Below are 24,335 nucleotides of genomic sequence, written 5' to 3'. Positions count from 1 at the left end.
AGGTAAGACTCAAAATACCTTTTAACATTGAACACCCCGAAAGTTTCAGCATCACTGCTGAGCCCAATTCTGTTGCAACACGATGGCAACAGTGGTGTGAGGAATTTAAGATTTATTTAGAAGCATTAGGGAACATGAAGGATGCCCAAAAGAAGGCATTATTACTTCATACAGCAGGTAGGGAAGTTCGGGAAGTGTTTAAGACTTTGCTGCCTACAGATGACACAAGTGAAGCTGCAATTAAGGCTCTTACCACATATTCTGCTCCTCAAGTCAATAAATTTTTTTAAAGATACCAGTTTTCAGCGCAGGCTTATCAGAAAGAAAATGAAAGTTTAGATGCATTTGTGACTAGACCAAAGAATTTAGCCGTTTCATGTGAATTTCTAGAGTTAGAAAATGTTATCATAGATCAAGTAATTGCACATTGCACATCACAAGAGCTAAGAAAGAAATTATTACAAGATAAAGATTTAACATTAGAAAAGGTATTGATAACAGGCAGAGCTTTAGAAACATCAAATAGGCAAAGTAACATAATAGGTAGTTCTACAAGCAATAAAATGGAAAATTCTAAAATTAATACAGTAGGTTCTAAGTGGAAAACCAATGAGATTCAGAGAAGGAATGTGTCAAAGCCTAGTCATAGAAAAGTGCCTAACACTAATGTTCAGAAATATCAGAATCATGCTTATACACAGAAACAACAGGAAAAACCCAAGTGTTATAGGTGTGGTAAAACTGGTCATCTTGCATACGAAGCAAAGAAATGCCCTGCTACTGGACAGACATGCCAGAATTGCAGAAAGATGGGTCATTTTGCAACTGCTTGTAGATTCCCTAAACAGTACGCAAAGAAAATAAATGCTACAGTTGATACTATTGGTCAAGAGAATAATGCGGAAAATGTTCATGATAATCAGCTTAGTTCAGAAACTGATTTTGCGTTTCGCATAAATTCAGTCAACAAAGGTGCAAAGAAACATATCATGGTAGAAGTAATCATAAATGGTAAACCAATTTTGATGCAAGTTGACACAGAGGCCGATGTATCAATTATGTCTGAGAAAATGGCTAAAAGCATTCCTAATTTGTTATTAGAAGGTACAAATAGAGTTTTGAAAGGTTATAATGGTTTTGATATTCAGGTAATACCTGCTTCGAACGTAGAAGTACAGTACAAAGAACAGAAATTAGAGAGAATGCCATTAACAATAGTAAAAGGTAATGGACAAACTTTGCTAGGTTTAGATTGGCTACAGTATTTGAAGTTAGATTGGCCTAGTATTTTGAAGGTTACAGGTAGACAAGATGAAAACAAAAATGAAATATCTATGGATAATATCATATCAGAGTTTCAAGACGTATTTGAAGATAAAATGGGTACAGTAAAGAACGCAAAGGCCATTTTAGTTTTGAAACCTGACAGTTCTCCTAGATTTTTTGCTCCCAGACCTGTACCGTATGCATTGAAAAGTGCAGTTGAAACAGAAATCAGGAGATTAGAAAATGAAGGTTCCTGGGAAAAGGTTACATATTCAGATTAGGCTACACCATTAGTTCCTATTGTGAAGGAAAGTGGACAGGTTAGGTTATGTGGAGATTACAAAGTAACGTTAAATCCACAAATGCAAGTAGCTCAACATCCCTTACCAAATCCGAAAGACATGTTTGCAACTATGTCAGGATGCAGTGTTTTTTTCTAAATTAGATTTAAGACAAGCATTTCAACAGCTTCCCATGGATGAAACTTCACAAGAATTATGTACAGTAAATAAATCCTTAGGTTTGTTTAGACCAAAGAGATTACCTTATGGAGTTGCAAGTAGTCCAGCTATATGGCAACAAACTATGGATAAGATTTTTTCAGGAATGCAAGGAGTATTCATTTTTATAGATGATATATTAATTGCTGGTAAAGACACAATAGAACATAGAGAAAGATTGCAAACAGTTCTGAAGAAGTTGAAGGAATATTAGAGTAAATAAGAACAAATGTATTTTAGAAGTTGATTCAGTGGAATACTTAGGTTTTGTAATAAATGGCAAGGGTATTCACAAAACTAAAGAGAAGATTAAAGCTGTACAATCAACAAAAGTGCCAGAAAATGTTAAGGAATTACAATCATTTCTAGGTTTAGTAACATTTATGGGAATTTCATTCAGAATTTGTCTACAATTGCACATCCATTGTATAATCTGTTGAATAAGGGGGTAGAATGGAAGTGGACAAAAGAGTGTCAGGAATCTTTTGAAAGAATCAAACAGGAAATAACATCACCTACATTCTTAGTACATTATCAAATGGATTTACCAGTTAGATTAGTATGTGATGCATCAAACATAGGTTTAGGTGCAGTATTATCTCATGTAATGCCAGATGGAACAGAAAAACCAATTGCATTCACTTCTAGAGTATTGAACAAGGCAGAAAGGAATTACTCTCAAATAGAAAAGGAAGGTTTAGCATTAGTTTATGGTAGGAAAAAGTTCACACTTGTTACAGATCATAAACCTTTATTAGCAATATTGGGTCCAAAAGCAAGTTTACCTGCGTTGGTAGCTGCAAGACTACAACGTTGGGCAGTTACGTTAGCAGCGTACCACTATGATATAGAATACCGTCCAACATCAAACATGGGTAATGCAGATGCTTTATCCAGATTACCCGTAGACAAAGCTCCAGAGGAGTATGATGACAGTGTTCTGTTAATTTCTATATATGATGTAGGCTACCAATAACTGCAAAAGATGTAGCACACAGTACCAAGCGAGACCCAGTAATTAGTAAGGTTTTGGAGGGTTTAATGACAGGTAGGGACTTATCTGGAAAAGAGGAAAATTGTAAGCCGTATAAGGATATACAGTATGAACTGAGTGTAACACAAGGAATAGTGATGAGAGGTTCCAGGGTAGTTATTCCCAATTCACTGAGAAATAAGGTTTTGTCTGAAATACATGCTGATCACCAAGGTATTGTAAGATCAAAGTCAATTGCGAGAACTTTTGTATGGTGGCCAGGTGTAGATAAAGATGTGGAATCTTATATAAAGAATTGTATGAATTGTGTTATGCAACAGAACAATCCTCAATTTGCTAGAATGCACCCATGGGAGTTACCCAGGTATCCATGGCAAAGAGTGCATATAGATTTTGCAGGTCCTTTTTTAAATTACTTGCTTTTGATAGTAGTAGATGCTTATAGTAAGTGGCCAGAAATTATCCCAATGAAGACAACAACGTCTTACGCCACATTAAAAGAGTTAATGCAAATTTTTTCAACGCACGGTATTCCAGAAAGAATTGTTACAGATAATGGTCATCAATATACATCACAAGAGTTTAAAGAATTTTGTAATGTCAATGGTATAAAGCATACATTTTCAGCTACATATCATCCATCTACTAATGGAGAGGCTGAAAGATTTGTCACAACGTTTAAACACAATATGAAGTGTAGAAAAGCAAATTCAGGTAATATATTTTTGCATGTGTCAAAGTTTTTGATGTCTTATAGAACAACGCCGCAACGCACAACAGGCGTGCCAACCTCAAATTTGTTGATGGGGAGGAGGATAAGGTGTAAGTTAGATTTGTTGTATCCTAGTTTGCAAAGTGATTTAGAAGATAAAGGGTATAAACAAGTAGTAAAGCTTCCTAATGTAAGACATTTTTTACCTTTGTCTGAAGTCATGGTAAGATCGTACAACACTCCAGAGAAGTGGGTACCAGGAGAGAAGCGAGATAAGAAATTTACATTATGATGTTCGTATTGGTGATAATATTGTAAAACGTCATGTTGATCAATTACATCCGTTAAACAGAAAGACAGTAGAGCATGTGAATGTTAGAGATGAGAAACTTAAAGAAGTAGTTAGATCAAATGAGTCAAATATTAACCAAGATGCTCCAACATCAAATGTAGATTCAGAACCAATTCATGTACCAGTACAAGATGAGGTTAAAGTGCTTCCTAATGGGATTAACAGAGGAAAGCCCCCTGAGAGATTAGATTTATGAGGATTTTTACAATGTCAAGTTAAGGGGGAGGAGACTGTTATGTATTATTGTAATAATGTACTATATTATTACAAGTGTTGCAGGTATTGCGCAACATTGCATCATATTGCATGAATAAAACATGATGTGCTTTGTACATAAGTGTAATGGTTTGTTTTGGTATTAGGATTCAAACATTTGTTGATTACCTCAAAGATAGGATGTAATTCTTTATAGTTTTGTACTGGAGTAGGATTTAAGTCTTTTCAGAGCGATGCTCTTTTGTTTAGAAATGTTTTGGTTTTGTCAGATTGTGTATGACGTTCCACACACACTTAGGAGTCAGCTCTCATAGAACAATGTAGTCATAAGTTGCATTAAACGTGTATATTAAGAATACCAACGTCTTATTTAATCCCATACAGAAAAATTGACGACGAGATGGGATCAGCTGAGAAGTAATTACTAACAATTGTTCATCTATGTTCCAGGTAATTATTATGGTTAATAGAACTTCCTACCAAAGTACAACACTACAGTCTGGAGGCACTGGTATGTGATTTACCCTAGAACTATAAGTGTAATATTGTAATTTCACCTTGTTTAGTCCAACCGTGGACTTAGAGTTTTATGAGCACATGTTGCAAACCCCCTAAGGGTTACTAAGGTTGAAGACCTAACTCTCATTTTGTGTGACCTGTTATTGTGTTTTTTAAATGATTATTTTTGTAATAAACTTAATTTTGTGATCATATTTTATTGAAACTCTCCTGAATTGTTTTGGAAAGCAAACCTCTTCAAAGTCTTATCATCGGCCCATTCCAGCGGGCCTAGAATAATTAGTTTTCAATAAGTTGGAGAAAAATTCTCGACATTTGGTCCTTCGAACCGGATGATAAGTGTTTTCCAGAGCTTGCAAGGAAAATCAGTAAGGTGGGATCTTTAGGGTAGCCCTAATAGGAGAGAGAGGGAGAGACGAAACAACTAAAGCCCTCAGTGTCCCGATGTGCGACTGACCATGTGCGCCTTTAGTTTTTTCGTAACGTAAAGAAAAATCTGTTCTTTCCTAGTTTGCCAATCCCCCAAAGTAGAGCTAAGAGTCAGTCAAGATGGCGGTAGCTATGATTGTACACATCGAGGCATCGATGAGCATCATAGCGGACTTACTAGTTGAAACGCAGTTGAAACCTACTCGGAATCCGTGTACCAGAATCTGGTCACGCAATTGCGAGAGGAAGAAAGACACCTAAGAGAGCTGTATAAGAGACAATCAGTCAAACTAGAACCTGGTTTAGATGCCCGAATCAGGCGTACGTTAGGAGAAGCTATGCGAGCTTCTACGCTTCTGTATAACCGAATCGATAAAGTGAAAGTCACTACGACCGGGAATGTTTCCCTCCCCAAATTGAAACCGCTGCCTCTCCCCACGTTTGAAGGGGAAGTGCAAGAATATGCTTCGTATCGAGAGCTCTTCACGATACACGTGGATCGAAGAGCAGATTTGGATGATGTATCCAAATTTACGTATCTAATAGGGACTTTAGGCAGGGATCCGCTTAGGATCGTAAAATCCCTAAGTGTAACCGCCGCGAACTATAAAATAGCGTTGGTTCTCTTAGACAAACAGTATGGTAATGTTCATCAAACACTCGTAATTCTACATAGAAAGTTGGCTAATAACTTTGTACCCTCATTAAATCCTGTAGAGCTGAAAAAGTTTCGTTTTGAATTAACGATCATAATCGAGCAGATAAAGTGGCTAAGTAGTAACGTTATAGGCCATGGCATGGTTATGAGCCCCATCAAGGGAAGCTCTACAGGAAAGTAGTTGAACATCTGAGAAAGTGTGTTTATACACTAGATGAATTCTTCGACGCGATCGATTTCATTACTTGAATGCTCGCGGACGATGCCTTGAACCTGACAAGAGAATAGACGTCAGTGTAAGAGCTAAGTCGAAACCACTTCAGAAAAATTCTTGTCCCTTTTGTAACGAACGGCACCCGCCTCACGGATGCCTCCGAGTAACTGACGTGGCTGCCAGACGTTGCATTTTGCTAAAAAAAAGGGCCTATGTTTTAATTGCATTAATTCTGGTTATCGAAGTGATAAGTGTCCTGTCCCTAACTCTTGTAAGAATTGTAGTGGTAACCACAACACAGCTATTTGTGATGGTTATAATCCGAGAAAACAATTGCAATTAGTTCCCTCCACTTCAGCCCCAAGTAATAGTAGTAGTCAGTCTACAACGTCCCGCCCCGTAGTAAATGCGACGCCTCAACAGCACGAAATAGCCCCCCGTCCATCTAAAGATGAAGTAGAACCCAAGCAGTACAAAAGTGCAAAGGTTACACAGATGTCCAGCGGGACCTCCCATGTACAATCTTGCCAACGGCTATGGCCGAAATCAATCACAAACAAGGGAGTAAGCAAGTCCGCTTATTTCTTGATACGGGAAGCCAAAGAAGCTTCATCTCTGCGAAAATTGCGAGGCAATTAGGCCTACTGAACAGAGCTCCGTTTGGCTCCGCAGAAATAAGCGGACAATATGATGTCGTAAGATGTAGGGTAGAGATAGGAAGAAGAGTAGTACGAATGAAGTTAGACAGCATCTGTTAAGTAAGGGAGTCACGTTGGCCGATCCAGAGAATAAGTCCAATGAGTTGAAAAATGTGCACATTTCAGTAGGAGCCGATTATTTTAGCTACTTCATCATAGGCATCGAGAAAGTTGATGGGATAAGTCTTTTCCTGACCCATAATGGCATGTCGCCATATGGGAAAGTGCCGCAGTGGCTTTTAGAAGGCCAAAAGATTGAAAATGTGAAAACGCTCAGAGTCTGTAGAATTGCGAGTGAACCAAACCAGTTTGACGTAGATGAGTGGTGGCGTTTGGACCGCGTTGGCATCGCCCCATCAGAGCAATATACTGACCGCGAAACGGAAGCCATGCGAAAGGTATCGCAAAGTGTCATAAAGAAGCCTGAGGGATATCAGGTTAGCCTATCATTCGGGTCGGATGCTAGGCCAGATACAAACTATCGAAACGCTGTAGCGCAGTTAGAATCGTTGCAAACTAAATTGAGGAAGGACAGGGAATATTTTGATCAGTATCAGGGAGTGATAAATAAGTATCTAGAAGCAGGCTTTGTATCAGAAGTAAAGGAGCCCAAGATTGAAGGGTATTATATGCCAAATTTCAGCATTAGGAAAGATAGCCGCACGACCCCCCTCAGAATCGTCTTTAATGCCTCAGCAAATTCTAAAGGTCATAAATCGTTGAATGAGTGCCTCTTACCTGGCCCCAATCTAGTAGAATTAGCATATCATTTGCTTATAAGGTTCAGATTGAACGAATATGCCATGCTAGCTGACATCAGCAAGGCCTTCCACCGTGTATTGTTAGATCCCCGTGATGCCAAATACACACGATTTCTGTGGTGCGAGGTAGCAGGTCGAGCGCTCACCTTCACCTTTAGAGTTGTGGTGTTCAGCATCACGGCGAGTCCGTTTTTGTTGCAACAAGTTTTGAATAGTCATTTTGAAAGGGAAGGTAGGCCAGACTTGGCTAAGTCCTTTTACGTAGATAATTATCTCAGTACTTTCGAGAATGTAGAGAGCATGAGGCAGGAGCAGGAATCTGTCAACAAGATCTTAGAAAGGGCTGGTATGCCTTTAGAAGGGTGGGCGTCCAATAGCTTAGCCTTCGATAGCGAGAAGCAGTGGAGTGAGCCGGTGAATGTGAACGTACTTGGGCTGCGATGGGCCTGAGACGTCGATCGATTGTGCGTGAAAGAGAGTAAGAGAATCAGTGAATTGGGGGACGGATGGGTACCTACGAAGCGTAGGGTACTTTCCATGTTAGTCTCCATTTACGATCCTCTAGGCTTGATAAGCCCTTTATTTGTTCGAGGAAAGCTTTTCCTCCAGCAACTATGGGAGGATAATGTAGGTTGGGATGACGTGTTAAGAAGAGAGAAAGCTAGAGAAGCTGGTGAGTTGTTGTGTGAATTGAAAGCGGTAAGTAACCTCACATTTCCAAGAGTGGTAGGCAAGAAAAATTTAGAGCTCCATGTGTTCACCGATGCCAGCAGCAAGGCATACGGTGCAGTAGCATATACTAGGGACAATTGCAATCAAGTAAGACTACTCACTAGTAGGATGAAAATCACTCCCAAGGGGATGAACCAGTTGACAATCCCCAAGCTAGAACTATTAGCATTGTTGTTAGGCTGCAGATTAGCTAAGACACTTAAAGGGCTGATAGAGCCACGAAAGATAGTCATGTGGACCAACAGTAAGGTCACGTTGCCATAGGTAGCATCTCCCGATGCCAAAGATAATAAGAATGTATTTGTATCTAACAAAGTGGCGGAGATTATTTTTCTTCGTCAGGTTTGCGATTTCAGTCTCAGTTATGTCCCGAGTAAGCAAAATCCTTCCGATGTCCTGTCCAGAGGAGCAACAACGCAACAACTGCTATAGAACCCTCTTTGGCAGAACGGTCCAGTGTTTCTGAGGACCGCGGGAGAGCCTGTTCCCTACAAAGAGGATGATCCAACCAGTGTGAGAACCATAGTGGCAGTGGTGCAAGAAATGAGGGAAGAAATAAGACCTGTTCCCCCAGGAGAGATATGGGAACTTCTACAGAGGGAAGTAGAGTTCCAATTCTTATTGAGAGTTACTAGGTTAATATTGAGATTTGCCAAATTAAAACGGGATCGGTTCAGTATTGTTGTCCAATTAGAGCAAAAATATTATTTGCCTACAGTCTATGCTTACTTGGAGGGTGAGATCAGACCCCATCGTGAAGTCTTTAATTTTGTCAGACAATTAAATTTAGTGTTAGATAATAAGTTGATTTGCACTAGGGGACGTGTGTCCTAGGTAGAGAATATGAGACATTTGACTCTTTTGCCAGCTAAAGGACGCTTAGTTAGGGCTTATCTAAGATATTTGCATTGTTTGCATTTACATTGTAGTGTGAATACACTAATAGGTATCTTCCGACAGAAATGCTGGTCGCCGGGCCTACGTTCCATTGCAAGGCAAATTGTACGGCAGTGTCCAGAATGCGTGCTAGCCTTCCAGCCCCTGTTGAGACAGCCACCACCATCCCCCCTACCGAAGGAAAGGATCAGCTTGACGAAGCCATTTACCGCAGTCGGAGTGGACCACACAGCGGCCATACAGACCGAAACGCGGCCAGGCTACATAGTAATCGTAACATGCATGGCCAGCAGGGCCATGTACCTCAATTTCTGCCCCTCCCTGGAAGCAGAGGAATTTGTCTTGGCCTTGCGTCGTTTTTGTGCTACCCACGGCGCCCCGTCTTTCATCACATCCTATAATCATCAAACGTTCAAGACTGCCAGCAACCTCCTTCAGGGACTTTATGAAGAGGATGAAGTCCAGCAGTTCCTGAGGAAAACTGGAATCCAATGGCATTTTCAGACGCTCCATGCACATTGGAAAGTGGATTTTTCGAGCGCCTAATCAGAGTGACAAAACGTACCCTCCAGATAGCCCTCGGGAAGAAGTACCTGCCGGACGCCCACGTCCTAACATTAGTGAAAGAAGCCAAGGCAGTGGTTAATAACAGGCCTCTAATGTACAGCGGCGACAAGTGCGAGGATGAGGTCCTTACCCCATCCCATTTAGTGCGAGGAAACATGGTAAACCTAATGGCACCGATCTTGCCAGACGACCACCTCAATGCGACCTTCACCTCCCAGAGGCTCCGTGATCATTATTTGAAGTTGACAGACACTCTGAAAGCCTTCCGAGAAAGGTGGAGGAAAGAGTATTTAAGTGCCCTGAGGGCTAGACACGACTGTCGATCTGGGAAACCTTCCAAGCTGCACCCCAGAGACATCGTGCTGGTCAAGCAAGACAATCAAAAAATGGCTACGTGGCCCTTTGGACGTGTCGTGGAGACATATTCTGACGACGACGGAGTCGGGCGTTCAGCCAAGGTGTTGTTCGAGGATGTCGAGTCCCTGCGAGCTGTCAGCCACCTGGTTCCCCTGGAGATTGCCCCCTCTAATGACGATGATGGTGTTGGAGAAGACGATGGCGACGTCGAAGACGAGGCTGCGTACAGTTTACCAGCAGGACTGTAGGGAACGTTGTGACATCTGGGGACAACCAGGAGATAGTTCAGACTACAACATCTCGACAACCAGCCACAGAGGTCTTAGGTTGTGACGAAAATAGTGATACCAATACAGTAAGCAAGAGTAGTGAAAGTGCCGTAGAATCAGAGACGTCAGGTGGACAAGGACGTTCCGCTTGCCCATTGAGAAAGGCTGCTACAAAGCAGAGAAATTTGATGAAACAATTGATTGACAGTGAAGATATATAAGTCATAGCTGCAAACAGTAAAAAAAACAGGAGTATCCCTCCTTCTGGTAGGTAGGGAGGGTGGAAAGAACTAAGTGTAGGTGATTTTGAATCCACAGAGGTTGGAAGTGCGTCGGGTATAGAGTAATTGCCAAGGTGTGGCTGTTTTGAAGTGGTAATTCCAGTGATTGATTAAGGGCAGATTGCCTTATGATTGTATATATATATATATATATATATATATATATATATATATATATATATATATATATATATATATGATTATTCGATTTATGATTGTGCATGTATACATTGCTTATTGCTTATTTGAGATATTATTGCAGGCCTATTGCCTATTGCCTTTCTATTGATTGATTCATGTATGCATTAAATGTCTGAGTACATCTATAGATATTATTGTCATTATGTGTGTACACTTGTAAGAATTGATTGCCCCGGGGTAATACTATTTCTCTTGATGTATATGGCGTGTGTACTCCGTTAGAGTAGTTGTGGAGCGCTACGCAACGAGCCTAACCGAGTCTTGGAGTGGTTACTCTTCCCCTGAGTTCAATCTTGCCTAATTGTCCGACGTTTCACCGCCCCTTTATTTCGGATGTGGAGTATGTTGGGAATTTCGAACTGATCATTCGAAATCCCCGCCATTTAACTTCACAAACGTTGCGTTAAATTAGGGCAAGACTGGAAGATCTCGTGGGCGAATCTATGAATGAGTGCTGTCCAATACGTGACGGTATTGTGGCGTAAATTTCTACTATCTGGTGGGGAAGGAGCGGGTGTCAGCGAAACAAAGTCTTTATTATTTACAATTTACGAAAATGATATTGTATTGTTTCATGCAGGCAAAATTATCGATGTATATGTTTAGAACCAAGGACTCGCTAGTTTGTTAGATTCTGGCCAATTACGGCCTTCAGCCGAAGTATTGAGTTTATCCTTTGATCTGACGTAAGACTTTAACTGTTTTTCTTTCTTGTATTCCATAAAGAGACTCGATTAAACCCCTTGTTGATTAAATAAAGTGAGAGTTCCCGCGCATTTCACAAGGACCCGTTAATTAGCGTGGGAGACAGTCGTTTTCTTCTGAGCTATGCTGGACGACACTCGACCATTTCTGCCTAAATCCTGAACTAAGTAAGTACTGTCTATGGAGTTGTAGCGCGTCTCTCTGCCTCTGGCTCCTATCTACCGCGATACCAGGTTGGTTCATTTGTTAGTGTGAATTATGTTCATTTTTATCTGTCTGTAAATTTGTCATCCCTGGGATTAGGGATTTATTTTATGCCTCAAATGATGTCTGCAGGCACTGGTATGTGAGTTACCCTAGAACTATAAGTGTAATATTGTAATTTTACCTTGTTTAGTCCAACCGTGGACTTAGAGTTTTATGAGCACATGTTGCAAACCCCCTAAGGGTTACTAAGGTTGAAGACCTAACTCTCGTTTTGCGTGACTTATTATTGTGTTTTCTAAATGGTTATTTTTGTAATAAACTTAATTTTGTGATCATATTTTATTGAAACTCTCCTGAATTGTTTTGGAAAGGAAACCTCTTCAAGGTCTTATCGACATGGAAGATCTAATTAGAGAACCATATGGGGAATGTTGGGGAAAATGTATCAATGAAATATGCAATAGATTTGATATTAAAATGTATGAAGTAAGAAAGTATAAAAAACAAGAACTCAAAGAAGAAATAAAAAAATAGAAGGAAAGAAAGCAGAGATGACCAAACTGAGGTTAGTGAATAGTGATGGCAGAAGAGATTACATAGGATAACTTAGCACTAATGAGGCCGTAATAGTTATAAAAACGAGGTTATATATGCTGGAATTAAAAGAAAATTATAGAAATAGGAATGATAATGATAGACTTTGCGTACTTTGTATTGTGTAGCAGAGGATACTACCGAGGGTATATGGTCGGTTCACCGTCAGTCTGTTTCACGGTCAATCACTTCCGCCCACGGGTGAAGTCGATTCGCCATCCTTATTGCACCCCAAGGTCTATATATACCAGGTCAGCCAATGCGCAGCTTAAGCTGGGAATCACCCATACTGTGACGTCAAGCTTCCCCGTCTCACACACGTGTGTAAACAAAACAAAGGACCGTTGCCTTAGTTTGCTACCTATAGAGGTAACGTAAACAATAGGAGACGCTGTGTCCATTATCATTTTATTCATTCATTCATTCCGTCACTAATAATGCCAAGTAACTGCGCAGTATTTGGCTGTTATAATAGACATGATAAAACTAAAAGCTCAAACATAAAATACCATCGCTTTCCAAAAGAAAAACCATACATAGACCGGTGGATACATGCATGTTGCCTGCAGACAGAATTAACGTTGTGGATGCTACTGTTTGCTCGATTCATTTTAAACCAGGAGATTACAAAGATGACATGAAGTCTAGGTTACTAGGTATTGAAAGTCGTAGAAATTGACTACCTACTTACACAAACACTAAATCAAGATTGCCTTGAACATTTCTTTGGGTGTATAAGGCAAATGGATGGGCACTATGATCATCCTCAGGCTGTGAACTTTAAATTTCGGCTAAAAAAAATGTTACTAGGAAAGGAAATTCAAGTATTAAGTGAAAAGTGTAATATCACCACCGTTGGAAAATCTCATGAATCAGCCAAAGACGATGAATCTATCACGAAAGGGACTTAGCGTTAGAAATATGCCTAACAACACAGATATTCAGAAATTTAGATTTTGATTTAGAGAAAGATGCTTTAGACGAGGAAGAAGACCTTTTGAGAGCAAATAAAGAAATAAAGAGAGATATTGGGGGAATAATTGAGGAAGAAGCTCTTAAATACATTGATGAATATAATGTAAAGAAATTTTGTGTAAAATATCCTGAGTTAGGAAAAAAGACTGAAGAAGTGCCAAGGAATGATACTTGGATAGCATGTGTTAATCGGGGGAAATTACATGCACCTCCTAGTCAGTTTTTTTCACAGTTGTTAATAAGGCAGGAAATTTTTAATGCTGTACACGGGGAAGCTCTCATGAAGGGAAAAAATTGTTTTAAAAAGCTTTAATTAGAATTAAAACAGTCTGGTATTGAAGTTCCTGACGATGTTATTGCTTTTCTTGTTAAGATATCGGTATATTTTCGAATGCGATATCTTTATAATTTGATAAAGTATAGAAAACCTCAGGGACAACCATGCGGGGAGGCCCTTAGAAAAAAAAATGGAAGTTGTAACTTAATAAAATATTTACCAAAGGTAAAATTTATTATTTACATTGACTGTGTGATAGATCTACGTTCTTAATGGGTCTCACCAACACTAAGCCCCTTCAGATGACGTAGGTGCGCAGAAGAGGCTTAAAATCGGTACGCTGTCTGGCTGACTTGGTATATCTGGACCGTGTTGCACCCATACTTGGTGGAGACTGTTCGCCATCAACATAGGAGTCGTTTTGCCATCAACAATGGACCAAGACGTGCAATTGGCAGCAGAATTCTTTTTTATTGTTTTTAAAGTCATCGTTAATATGATTAAGATTAATATCATATTTTATTCTACAACCCTACTCCTATTGTGGAGTCTGAGTATATATATATATATATATATATATATATATATATATATATATATATATATATATATATATATATATATATATATATATATATATATATAGGTGCTACTATAGCGTGAGGTCTACCACACTATAGCATGAGATCTACCTCCCGTTAGCACTATAGCGTGAGGTCTACTGCTGAATTATTCGTTCCTCATAGATAAAAAACATTTCATACATTTGTTTAAGCAATAAACACTTAATTTAAACATATCTTAGAAATGACTTAAATAGATAATTGGATTTCTAATTACATTAAAAAAAAGGAATAAAGGTAAAAATAAACATGTTATCATTTATTTCCATACATTTATTCTAGCGATACCCTCTTTGTACATCAAACATGTTATCATATATTTCCATACATTTATTCTAGCGATACACTCTTCGTACATCAAACAGGTTATCATATATTTCCATACATTTATTCTAGCGATACACACTTCGTACATCTAAGAATGACACAAATAGATCGTTGGAATTTTTTCTCATCACCTTCCAGCAAAAATGATCAAGATGAGACTGGAACAGCTGACGACCAACACCTCGCATTCTATGCTTGTCAGATTGCCCAAATTGCTGGACACGAGCTCTTGCGCTGGCAGCCCATCAGTTTAGGAGCTCCATTTGCTTCCTTTTATATGGGCAGGTTACGTTTTTTGATGGATTTGGGCAGTTCACATGTTTGATGGTTAGGTGCAGGACTCTGGGACGCTGGTCACGCGGTAGACCTCACCCTCCACCTGGGTAGGCGACATATGGTGGTAGACCTCACACTATAGTAGCACCTATATATATATATATATATATATATATATATATATATATATATATATATATATATATATATATATATATATATATATATATCTTGTCTTGTGTATTTCTTTATATTTATTATAAAATGTGATTTGTATATATTTATTTTAGTTGTGCCATGTGTTCTTTAATGTGTATTTTGAATTTGTTATCTTCTACGGAAATAATGTAGATTATTGTACATAGAATAGAATAAAATGTGATATTAATCTTAATTATATTAACGATGACTTTACAAACAATAAAAAAAAAATTATGCTGCCAATTGTACGTCTTGGTCCATTTCTTAATAACGGGGGCAAAACAACTATATTAACGGCAAAACGACTCCTATGTTGACGGCGAACAGACTCCACAAAGTGTGGGTGCAATTAGGATGGAGAATCGACTTCCCCCCGGGGGCGAAAGTGATTGACCGCGAAACCGACTGACGGCGAAACGTCTATAACCCCTACTGAGCATATTCTTAACAGTAGTGAGTTAAGGAAATTTAGAAATAATAACATAGAAATAGGGAATTTAGGAACCCCAACTGAATAGGCTGCCCGGTATATTAGAAAGGCCCTTGAAGTTAGAAGTAAAAGTATACAAGCCGTGAAGCTGTTTGTGTAGGAGGTAACTAATGATAATGAATTATATGCAGAATGAAGCGCTTTGCTGCACCTACTACGCTTCATCAACTGTAGTAGTGTGAATCTGTGAAGAATTTTCTTCACTTCTTCTTTCAATCGCATTTTTAACTCTCTTCGGTAATTTTGTATATTATTCCATGGTGTGATTTCGCACAAGAAATATATGATTTCCTATAGCAAATAACGTGATTTAACCGATTTTGATGATCATTTCAATCGCAAACAAACAGATCAACCAATTCGGTTAGTTATAAGTTGACGAATTGGTTGATGTTATTACGGATGAAATGAATGAGAAAACCAGTTAAATCACGATATCTACTATAGGAAATCATATATTTCCTGTGCGAAATCACACAATGAAATACAATACAAATGAACCATATAAATATTAACACTGTTGACATATATACTGAGTTAAAATATTTAAACAACAGATGTAGGGGACGATAACATTAGCAACGTTACCAATGGTTGACAGAACTACCAACGTTGACGAATGGTACACAGTGTTACCAACGACAAGATGACATTTCTAGAGATAGAAATGCTAAATATTTCCATACGTAAACTAAATAATTTTTCCATATAACTATTAAACAATAAATAAAAAGTACCAAAAGGCCACAGAACCTAACAAACCCACCTAACCTTGCCTAGAAGTACCCCGGTCACAAAACTCATATAATAAGCATTGGGGAATGACTTACTTTGTTTCACAGTACTACCAACGGTGACGAATGGAACACAGAACTACCAACGACACGATGACATTACTAGTGGCAGAAATGATAAATATTTCCATTCGAATATTAAATAATTTTTCCATATAACTGTTACACAATATATAAATAATACAGAAAGACCACAGAACCTAACAAACCCACCTAACCTTGCCTAGAAGTACCCTGGTCACAAAACACGTATAATGGCTATTGAGGAATGACTTACTTTTATGAAGTAAACGGCGAAATATTCGGTAACCTGGGAACAGAAACTTCTCCAATCGACACTAGTTTTCGAAGATATGTCAATACCATCCATGAGGGTCTCATGGTCCGAATGTTTATGCAAAAAGTGGATGGAACATAATATTATCTTCCATGGGGGTAGACGACTATTGTCCAAAAAAGTACCTTTATAGGCAGTAACGGTATAACCACAACGGCGTTTCTTCTTAGTTTTACGAATGATGGATTCAGAATAGCAATAAAACACGTGAATGTCTTGCCTATAAGATAAAACAGAACGACTCTATAACTTGCTCCATCGCAATATACGAAAAAAGAAACCGCACTTGTAATGAACACCTCACCAGGTCAAAGGTTACAACGGGAAAGGCATTGGAACAAAGGCTATGAAAAGACCGCTAATAGGGATAAAGGAAGTGGGGGGGTAGGGAGATATCTGCATAGGCCTAAGGTGGTGATTGGTTGAGGGAAAAACAAAGAACTCTAGCGGGTAAACATGAATGAACTAAATACGGAAACTAGACCAGAGAAAGGATTTATAAGACACAGAGGATAGAAAAAGAAATAACCAACAAAAATAAATAAAAACAATATAGGAAGGTAAAATGGAATGAATGGTAAATAATATTGAATGGGAATATAAAATGAGATGATCACACCGAGAATTAACTGGATAAAAAAACTAGTCCAGAGTAAGTATTTATGTGCAACCAGGAAGAGAGAAAGAAATAACCAAACAAATAAACCCAATATAGGAAGGTAAAATGGAATGAATGATAAATAATATTGAATGGGAATATAAAATGAGAAAATAACATGGTAATAAAAAGAGTAATTGGGGAGAGGATACTCCTGCGCAGGGGGGGGGGATATATGCGCAGGTCGGAAACTGATGAAACGAACGTACGTACAAATGGGAAAGGAAATAACCAAACAAATAAACCCAATATAGGAAGGTAAAATGGAATGTATGATAAATAATATTGAATGGGAATATAAAATGAGAAAATAATACGGTAATAAAAAGAGTGATTTGGGAGAGAAACTCCTGCGCAGGGGGGTTATATATGCGCAGGTCGGAAACTGGTGCGAACGAACGAACGTACAAATGGGTGCTAATGTTAGCAAGGAATGCTAACATTTGATCTACATCAGGTATGGAATGCTAACATTTAAACTACATCAGGCGTTGGCAGCACTGGTTACTGTATTACTACAAGAAATAACCTTTGAAACGGCTCCTCCCAAATATATCCACTTATACTGTTTTGTATTTTCCTACGGTTATAATAAATACAAGAAGGAAATGTATAGAGAAGAAAAGGACTGATTTACGGTTATATATCGGTTCCCCAGTATGTTTTCCCCACCCAAAACCCCGAGTTCCCACTGGGGGTCCCCCATTATCGGAGGATATAGATGTATATATATTTCTGAAACTATTAATTTGCGACGGGAACGAGTGTTATTTTCGAAGGGAGCGTAATTTTTCCTATAAGAAAAAGTAGTTGGAATCCTAGGTTACATTGCCATGTAATAAACTACAATGAAACCCTCTCGTCTACTAATACTATAGCTACCCCTTAAACATTCTCTCCTGCATCTAGTTTTCTTTAACGAAACATTGGGAGGACTAATCTAAACTTAAACTTGTTGACAGTGGCGCACGCCATGCTCGTGACGTCATAGCGTAGATACGCACAACAGAGGGCCTTAGTGGTAACCCCAGCGTATGTTGGTTCTTTTCTTAAACTACATGGGTTGAGATTAAATTCCTAAACTGCATTTTTTATATAGATTCCAATACTGCTGAATTAGTCCATCTTATATTTTCCAATACCATTTAAGGTTTGTTAATTTTAAGATGTATGCCCATCGCACCAGTCCATTGCTAATTAATCATTTAAAATATTAATTTTTAGCAAGCCAGAATAGGTAGGATTATTGTATATATAAACTCCCTTAGAGCAGCAAGATTTCTCTAAAGTATTTAGTACAAAATCCTGCCTCCTCTGCACTCCTTGCAACAATACATTGCCCTGTCCTGAAGTCCCGATAGGGCACCCCCAATGGATCCGTGCGCAGCATGCTCCTCACCTGTCTGGAAAGGTGAAGCCAGGTGATCTCCTCGACCTTAGTGTCGAGCCCATTCAACGAGAAGCCGCCCTGGCCTACTGACCTGCTTGGTCAGTGAACCTGTGCACCTCTGGCTTACCCCCTCTCCCCAAAACGTGACTCACCAAGGAGTCCTGTGGCTGCCGGCTGGAGACAGTGAAGGAGTGGAACCTGGGAACCATATTACCACAAAAAAGGATTCTTGGGGTGGGCCAGAAAAGAGTGCAAAGTGCAACCAGGTCAACAGCCATCACGGGCATAGGACTAATCTTCAAAGGAGTGCAGGTACTACATTAATGGCCATAGTTATTCCCCCATTATTTAGCTTAGACTAATTTGAACTTGACAGGGAACCTGGCTTTTACACTATTCGGACTGTGTGCGGTGGGATTGTGTGTTTATATTTTTCTTGGATATTAATTTCTGGTTTGAGACTAGCATAGTCTCTGGGTCACATGGGCCACGTGCCTGACCCCATTTTGATTTTTAATTATTGTAGACCACGCGTCTAATCAAGTATTTTTCATTATTTGAATTGCATTTCTTTTGATACCATTTTTTGTGTTGTTAAGATGTCCGTTTTCTTTTAATGTAAATTTGTGAAATAAATCAATAAGCTATTAGGTTAATTAAACCTTTTTAGTATTTTTGCTCCCTCATTTATTTAATGTTTAAACTGGGAATATTTGAAGAGTAAACCTAAGTAAGTCTATAGGTGGTAACAGCGAGGAACTTTGCATTAATATATTTGCTTCGAAGGTAAAGATCCTTATCTTTAAACTTTTAAACTACTTTACATAACTGCTCCCATTTTGGATTTTGTCTAATTACATTAACGTAAAATACCTGTCCAGCATCTCATTGGGGTAGCTGGGACGGAGTCGGGACAGAGCCTGAGAATGAGATGACTATAGACCTGACAAAGCTAGAGTAGGCCATAAATTATTGCTAATTCTACGTATGGAGTTCTCCGGCCTCTGGACAGTAAATTTCCCCCTTTTGTATTTAAGAGTGATGGATAGTGAATTGTGACAGTAAAGTATTAGCAGGGTGTTTGTGCCCCGAGAGTAAGTGCTCATATCCTCCCCTGTTGAACTTTATGTAACTGTTATAAGGAGACTTTCCCGGACTAAGTTCCCACTCAGAATATAATAAAAAATTCTCCACATAATCCCATAATCAATGTGCTGTGGAGAGAGCAACGAGGAACCTGGATATGAGAAGACCGCATATAAACAGTTCTTAAAAATAGATATAAACTTTTTTTGATGTATGATTATTATTATTCGAATTATTTTCATATTTTAATATTGTTTAGATAGATATTAAGCAATTTTATGTAATTATTATTAAATATTTACATAAAAATACTTTTCCGCGAATTTTAATCTTCAAAATAGTCATTTTCTTTTTCTTTTTAATCAGACAAGGTATTCATACTATAAATAATGATACTAATTCCCTAATATCACAAGAGGGTCTGCCCCTCTCTTTTATTCTTTTTCTGTACTTCACTTTCTCCCTATTTTCCTAAGCTTTCCCATCCCTAGTACCTGCCTTTGAGCTATAAATTGGATTGTATCCACGGGTACTCTTCCTTTCCTCATGTTCCCCACTTCCCTATCATTATTATTATTCATTCAATGTATTTATAACTGTCTCCCTACTTAACACCAAATCATCTTTGGCAGGTAAAAAGCACTGGAGGGCTTTTCCTATATGGGACTAATTATATTCATAATAATATAATGTCAAAAATTATCCAAACTATATGCCCACAATTTAATGACATTAATACCATATAGACCCATTGTGACATCAAGTAGGGTAATGAAATTATTATCTGGAAAGCGTTGCCAGTGCAAAATTATTAAGCACCCAGACCTCGGACCAAGATATGCCAAAATTCATTAAAATTGTGCTTTACACCAGGTTTAACTAGGTTATGTAAATGAGTGATTTCACGAGACACCTACCTTAATTCTAAAGCAGTATTGTCTTGTGAATTCAAGCATTTTATTGAAGAAAACCCAAGGTATCTTCTTCACTGTTATCTTCTCCAAGTAGATGAACCACAAATTCCTTCTTAGCCAGCATTTATTTTCCTTGTGTCTCCGATAACATACACCCTGTTTGGCTATTAATCGATTTTTCACTGTCTGAACTTTAAATCTGTCTGTTTATTTGTTTGTCAGGTTGACTTGAGAAAAAAACTAACTCAATGCAAGCTGAGGAACTAGGTAGAGCTAAGAGACTGCACATGAATTTTGATAACAGGCCAAATTTTGCTTTTCCACATCCGTCTTTTACTGATCTTATTTCAAACCAAAAAGTAGCCGTTTTCATATTCAAGCAATGTAGAGAATCCTTAGCATACAGTAGATCTCTCCATTGTTCTTGTAGCTCATCCAAATCATCGCTTTTTTGCAACAGATGAGAAATAAACAGCTAATTGGGCAATTCCCTTAGGGTTCTGTTACTAGAAAGAGCTTCCTTAGGTTCAAGTTCTTATAAAATGGATAATACAGAATCTTCTTCATAAGAAAATCTTTTCTTGATTTCTACACACAGCTCAATCAACTAATTTCTAGTCTCCTCGAAATCTTTCTTCCATATCTCCAAGTGGCTCAGTTGCTAACTGTCCTTCACACCTTCCTCCTAGATAAAGTGCACTCAATTCCTTATAGAGTTTTCGGTCAGTTGGATTGATAGAGGTTAGTTTTTGTGAACAGATAACATCAGCTTTTATGAACATGCTAAGAATGCTTCTGTACTCATATGAAAAAGTAGAAAAGAGATTATTCAGCCTACAGTCTCGAGACTCAAACTCCACATTTATCTTATCAACTTTGCCTACTATATAATTCAAGAAAAGTAACATATGCTTTGTTCCATGTGTTTGCATGGTCTTGAGATTTCCAGCTCCATCAACTTATCAGATCTAGCCTCTGTTTGGAAGTATAAGCAAAGAGCATCCCCCTCCTCTAGAATTCGATAAATTACTTGTCCTCTTGAAGGCCAACGTGTCTGGGATAACTACAGAATCATATGCCTTGTTGACTTAACAATCTCTTGGATAAGATGAAACTGGTGGTTTAGTTTGCGGCAAACATCTTTAATGAAAACTTCAAGCCAAGTAGGAAGTTGGGCACTGGCATAGCTTGAACATAATGCAAAAGAGTGGCAGACACTACCTATCACAAAGAAATAGGCCACTTCTTTTCTAAGTGGGTTTGAAAACCATAGTTATGACCAAGCAGAGTAGAGCAATTGTCTCTGGCAAAACCAATTATATTTTTGTTGGAATATCTCAAGACTCTAAAACTTGTTTCACAATTTTGTAAAGTTCCTCTGCAGTAGCATTCTCCACCTCCACTGTATATAAAAGAGCATCAGTAATTTTCATTTTGATTTCAACATAAAAAATCTCCATTACTGCTAAGACTGGGGCAACTGAAAAATCCGTACTTTCATTTATTATGAGTGAGAATTTGTTTTCTCTACACATTTTTGTGATCATCTCTCGTTCCTCATGTTCAATTCCTTCTTGAATTTTTTATGAAGCTTTTGTCTTCTTCTGACTCATATTTTGTGCTATGTCACAATCTGGAAGCATTTTCTTCATTGTTTCTACCAAGTGGTCTGCTTGGTGAAAGAGGAAAGCAAGAGTTCTGCATTTGCAACGATATAACTTTTTCTCTTCACAAATTTATCAAGGGTAACCTAACTTTTCTTGAGATTGAGGTTCCTTATATGTTCAGCTGATGTCTGGTGATGAGTAAGGGCAGACTTATTGCAGTTTTTAAGTTTAGAATCACAAACACTACAGATGACTGCGTATGTATCAGTCGGGTCAGGTTTCACCCAAGTTTTTAATTCAGGGTCATTCATCCATTCAGCCTTGATGAATTGCTGATACAAGACCTTTGCTTTCTTTTTTGGCGAAGCACCTGAGGAGCTAGCCATTTTTTCTTATTGCCATTCTCTCTGTAGGCTAATAATCACGCAACACTGCTGAGAATGCTTATTACCGGATGATGCATTAATCACATAAATATTATAAACATATAACTTTAGGCCTAATAGCATAACAATAATATAACTACTCATGTAGCACACTGTAAGCTTTTTATAGCTTACAGTGTAGAATTGTACATCCTGTATATTGAGTAGTACAGTAACTGTTTGTTCCCCACTACCCCTACCTTCAAGAGACATGTCTAGCACTTCCTTAAATGGTAAGGGCCTTTATCTTCATCTCATTTTATACAGTAATGGACAAAATGAAAGCCTGTGGCATATATTGATGACTGACCAAAAAGAAAAAAAATGCCTTGCAGTCTAATACAGTTCACAGTTCACATATTAAAACAATCAATAAACAAAAGTAATTAACATTATCTAGTAATCTGCACGAACATAACCTTAAAAAAATAGAGAGAGATCCCTTTTTGATTACGATTACACTGATGAATATAACTCGACTGAGGCTGAGCCAGAGTTGAGTGAACAAGTCTGACATTCCCGTATAGTACACGTCAAATCTTTTAACACTCCCGCACAACGGTCCTGTGATTATCATTTACTACCTTACTGTAACAATTTATTTGTAACATTCATTGTTTAGCAACGGTTTTTTTTTTTTCAGATTTTTTTTCAAATTCCATGAAATTTATATATATTTTACAAGACAACCACAAAAATCCCAAGAAATGTTCAGTTATCGACAAAAATTTCCAAGATCGTAGTTTCCTTTAAAATCCCAAGATCTGGCAACACTGGCTTACCAAAATATAGAGGTCTACGTGGGTCACGGGTGTAATATGTGTGCTTGAGTATTTTTTCTGATATTCAGAATGTTTAAAAATTCTTACGAATAGTGTACAATACATACAACAATTATTCATCTCTGGTTCCTGACTAGATCACCAGAGTATTTGTTAATCACTTCAATATACAATCTTGGACATATTGTATTATTAGGAGAGGTGAGGCTCTCGTCAAAATACAACCTATCCTAACATAGTTAACCTTTACATACTGAATAAGATAGCAATCCTCTTTCGTCTTAACGCAACTAAATTAAGTATTATTCTATGTTAAATAATTATCATTTGTGTACGAAAAACATTAATTTTAATTCACTAAAGTTAAGTTATAAATAATCATCTAGAAATAGAAATGTATAATCTATCATTAACATTTTTAATCATCTAAATACATACAATTCCTTACTACTGTACTGGATTTCAGCCCCCTCTCGCTTAGGACACATCATATAGCCTATTTACATAATGTATCTTTAGCTTTAATAATCAGCCAACATAGGCCTAGTTCAATCATTACTGAGGTAGGCCTAGTCCTTTCTCTATTTATTGTTATAATCATCTTAAGTTCCCAGAACAACAAGTTTCCACTTAAAATAGATAAAAAAAAATTCTCCAGACGGCTACCTACGATAATAAAAGTGCAATTTTTGTTTCAAATCTATTTCTAGGGCTCAAGCCATGTCGTCCTGATGGAAGGTTCCTTTAGGCAGCTTTCTAAGGGATATTTGAGTACAGCGATACTCCCAGAGCATTAACCATAGGTCTCCAGAATTCTAACTCCTGGCGCGAGTATCCTTAAAACTTTTCTTAAGCATATCGCATTATATTAGGGGACGTATATCTTGATACGACACATATCAATCTTCACCCTGAATGGCGTTTTCGCTTCGAGGAGGAAGAGTGGCAAAACTGAAGGGGAGCCGTTATCAAGGTTACCCTTCCTCCCCTACTATTACGAGGCTCCAAGATGGCGCTCATTCCTTTTTTGGTAGTGGTTTCGCA

Source organism: Palaemon carinicauda, chromosome 2 (assembly GCF_036898095.1).
Source record: "Palaemon carinicauda isolate YSFRI2023 chromosome 2, ASM3689809v2, whole genome shotgun sequence".
NCBI classification, from domain to species: Eukaryota; Metazoa; Arthropoda; class Malacostraca; order Decapoda; family Palaemonidae; genus Palaemon; species Palaemon carinicauda.
Note: the sequence above shows the minus strand (reverse complement) of the source record.